Source organism: Apis dorsata, unplaced genomic scaffold, assembly GCF_000469605.1.
Source record: "Apis dorsata unplaced genomic scaffold, Apis dorsata 1.3 scaffold_59, whole genome shotgun sequence".
Lineage (NCBI taxonomy): Eukaryota > Metazoa > Arthropoda > Insecta > Hymenoptera > Apidae > Apis > Apis dorsata.
Window position 1 is genome coordinate 619,440 of NW_006263359.1, and position 4,478 is coordinate 623,917.

Below are 4,478 nucleotides of genomic sequence, written 5' to 3' on the forward strand. Positions count from 1 at the left end.
CACCTCGTTTGACCGAACTTCTTCTTTCTTTCGAGAGGAAGGGGTGAAAGTGATCGATTCGATTTATCGAATCGGTGCAAATATATATTTTTTTCTTTCTTTGTTTTTTTTTTTTTTTCGTCTAGGGAAATTGTTCCATTTCCCGGATTGTGGTATCTCGAATGATTGATTCGACACCAAGGATCGATGATGGTCCATCTTCAAGTTGGAGAGATAAGATTATGGGGATTTTTTTTTATTCTTGGATGAGAGAGAAAAAATTCATAAGTGAAAGTATAGCGAGAGGGGGGAGGAAGGGATATTCATGAGTGAAGTGGTAACACTTTCGAGCAAATATTACTCGCATGTAATATACATGAGTTATTCCGTTCTACTTTTGCAAGGTTTATTCCGTTCCTTAGATATTTGTTGTTTCTGATCAAAATTTATCATATTCGCATGTATTTATTTAGGAAACTAGTCTCTACCTTGGAGATTTCGCCTTTGAAAAAAATTTCTTCCCAAGTTTGATTCGAAGATTCCTTTTTTATTTCCTTCAAATTTATTTTCGATATTTCGTCTCATATTTAATCTCATCACAGAAATTCCCTCTCTCCTTCGCACTTTAAATATTTCTTCTTGCGAAATATTTTCATTCTCTTATTCCAATTTCGAACCCATCCCCCATTATCATTTAACCCTCTCTCTCAGATGAAAGAAAGAATTTCTCTAAATCATTCTTCTCTTTATTCTTTTCCCAGACTCTTTCTTCATCCCTCGTCTTTCAACGATTAAATAAAAATTACGATCGTTACGATATATTTTTCGCTTCGAATTATTATTATTATTATCGTAATTAGATATAAAAATTTTGTCGTCGTTATTCCTCTTCCAGTTTTTTTCTTTAGTCTCGGGCGCATCTGGCGCTCCACAAGCTTTCTCCCCTCGCCGATTCGATCGAGCGGCGTGCATTATGCACGCCCGCAGGATATGCTAATTGCACGCTGGTTAACAGAACCTTGTGTGGATGCGTGTCGGATGACGCGTTTCCATGCCGAGCTAACCGTGATACCGTGAATCGTTCGATCCATCGTTGCGTGTATATCGGATCCCGTGTGCGTTGGGAAAGGGGTTGTTCGGGTTTTGGACGATGATGGAACCGTTGGTTTGCCTTCATTTCGTTAATTTATACGATCCATCTTTTTCCACGTTGGATCGTTAATTCGAGGGGAGGAAGGGGGTTGTTAATTATTTATCGGTTTTAGAAAGGGAGGGGGAATTTGTTTGCATTTTTGTGGAAGGGGTTTCTTCTTTTTTTTCTGATATTCTTTGATACAGTTTTCAGTATTATAAATTTTGGGAATTAATTTTTTAAATGAATTTTATTATCTTGGAGAATTTTATTAGATTTGTATATTTATGAAAATATAATCGAATAAATATTTTTTGCTTCTCGCAAATTCTCCACAGAATTTCATTCGAAACAAATTTGTTACTCGAGAAAACTTTTTCTGAGCCGAAAGAGAATAAAAAGAAACCAAAAATCCTTCCACTTTCCAATTTCCAAACTCTCCCTCCGCATCTTATCTCGATCCAATTCCAACTCTTTTCAAAGAAAAAAAAAAGAAACGAAGGAAAAGATTCGATAAAATTTTCGAAGCAGCCGATTCTTACCGATCTCGTCGATTCCCAGACGATCTCATCGTTTCACTTGGAATCCCACGAAATCCACTTGGAGTATCCCAGTGCAGTGTATAGGGTGGAGGAAAAATGTGGTCAAAAACCGGTCACGAAAACTCGTTGGCCGCGGAAAATATGGGGACGATATTGTTAACGAAGCGCGCACGCGGCAACAAAAACCGCCCTCCTCCCCCGCTAAAACCAACAAGATCGGTCGGTTTCAGCACCGTCGTCGTCAAGAGTGAATAAAACGCGCGATATACCGGCCGGGGAAACTGTGTTATACCGTGTATAAATCAGTTACGGTACGTCGAGCGGAGTCCGCCGGTTGGAAAACGTCCGTTGGAACGTCGAATGCCTCGGCTGTGTTTATCCTACCCGCGTAAATTTTTCCCCTGTTTCTAGGTAAAAATCGGTGAAAAGGAAACTCGATTTAGAGAGATCGATGGAGGTCGGGGATTAAAAACGAAAGGGGGGAATGTTTGAGAAATTTTTGTTGGGGAAAAGTTTGATTGTGTTTTTTCTTTTCTTTTCTTTTTTTTTTTTTCACGTTTTATGGAATTTAAAGTTGGAAAGGGTTTTAGGGAATCGATGGAATTGTGATTTTTAAAGAACGAAAAAAAAGGGGGAGGGAAAAAGAAAGGTAGGTTTTTTGGAAAGATATAAATAGGAAATTGGAATCTCTTTTGAGAATCCTTTGGTTGTGATTTGAAGTTGAAGTTTTTCTTTTTTAGAGAAAGAGAGAGGATGAGGATTGGAAGATTAAAGATAAAATTGTTGATCTGTTAAAAGAAAAGAAGTAGGTTCATTTTTAAAAAAAGATGTGCTATTTCAATCACATGTTATTTTATCCTAATATTACTCGATTGTTCCATGTGAAATATCTTCTATATATCCATCAAAAAAAATTTCAATGTTAATTGAAGATCAACAACGGAATAAAAATTCTCGGAATTAGAATTTATTCGAAATGCAAAGCTAGTCGATCGATGAATATCGATGAAAAAAAGGAGGGGATCGAGGAAAATCGCGTTAATTAGATTCCTCGATCTGAGAAATTAAAAATTTTCGAATTAGAATTTATTCGAGATGAAAAGCGAGCCGATCGATGCGATATAACGAAAAGGGGAAAGGGTCGAAGAATCGTATATCTGAAAAATCGCGTTAATCCTGAGCTGATCGGGCTTCGGATTTGCGTTTACGTCATCATGCTCCGATTCCTATGCAGGCAGGCAGCGTGACAACGTGACCTTAAAGTTAAGATTTTCCATCGTGGAAAATAGATTCGTTCCATTCGTTCGAATAAATTAACCAACTTTTTTTCAAATTTTTTTGAATTCGATTAATTTATTTATTCATCTAAGTCTAAGTTTTCGAGTTTAAAAATGATAGATTTATAACAACTATTGGATTTATCTGTTAGTTTTTTAAAATTGAACGAATGCATCGAAACTTTATTACATGATATTATAGATACGAAGAGAGAAACAAGAAAATTGAATGTAAAAATTGACAAAGTTGCTTTCACATTCGAAAAATTACTTCTATATACCATATTTATACCATACATTTTTCTTCGCAATTTGAAATTAAATTAACCATTAACTCGAGACGAAACAAAACAAAAAAGACTCTTCTCTTTTGTTTTCCTTTTTTTTTTTTCCTTTTTCCGTATGAAATATAATTATTTACGACTGGCGTAGCTTCGATAAGTGGACGTCGAAATGATGGAGAAAAGAAAAAAAAAAAGTAATCGCGCGCCGACAGATTATGGCTCGTTAAAACGGAATGGACTAATTAAAAGAGATACGAGATGCGGGCGATGGAGCAAAGCACAATGTTGTAGTAATTATTTATAATGGCCTAGATATCGTTCTTTCTTTTCTGGGACGCAGGAACGAGCTATTTTTTCGCTTTCCCCCTGTATTCGTTTTAAAAAAAATCCGTACGATTCACGCCGATCCGCCGATTTTTATATTTATCCTCGCCTTTATTCGCGTGGAGAAAGTTTGCCTCACTTCACTGAAACATTGTTTCCACACTGATTGATCTAGTTAAGTATCCAACTAAATCGAGAGAGTACGCGAGAAAATTTAATTCCTTCGATTTTAGAAGCTTTAACCAGATTTATTTCCGATACAATACCCTTTCCTCTCTTCAATTCGACGATGAAAAAATTTTAGAGTAGAAAGTTTGACAGAAACTTAGAAGAAATTGAAAATTTCGCTGTGCGTAATCCGAGCGAATTGCCTACGTACAGGCTACTCCAGTAGATTACGGAAATTAAATTGGTTACAACGTGAATAATAAACCCTTCGTTTCTTCTTTTTACTCGCTTACGAGTTTTCTGTATATTCTCCTTTCGCATCAGAAAATTGCGAAATATACTTTTCTTCTCAGAAATTCTTTCAAAGTTACCCCTTTTTAATCCGAAACAAAAGAACAATTTGCAACTTTGAAATTACTCACGTTCAACTTTTTTCCCTTCGTTAATTACTTTCCAATTTACCAGCTATTTAATTCCATAGCATAAACACAATCATCTCTTCGGCAACAATTTCTGTTAACCCTTTGCATATTATTTTACATATCGTAGATATTTCTTCGAATCGAGAAAAAGAGATTTTTTTTTTTCGTTCGAAATGGCAATAATTTCGATTCCAATAAAGAAGGGAGGACGAGCACACGTGCGGTTTGATACATACAAATGGGTTAAGATCGCTTCCCCTTCCCGAAATCACGTACATCTTTCTTTCCATTATACCCAGCAAGCGAATCTCCACGAGATCCACCCGCGCCCCATCCATCTTCCCCCGCCA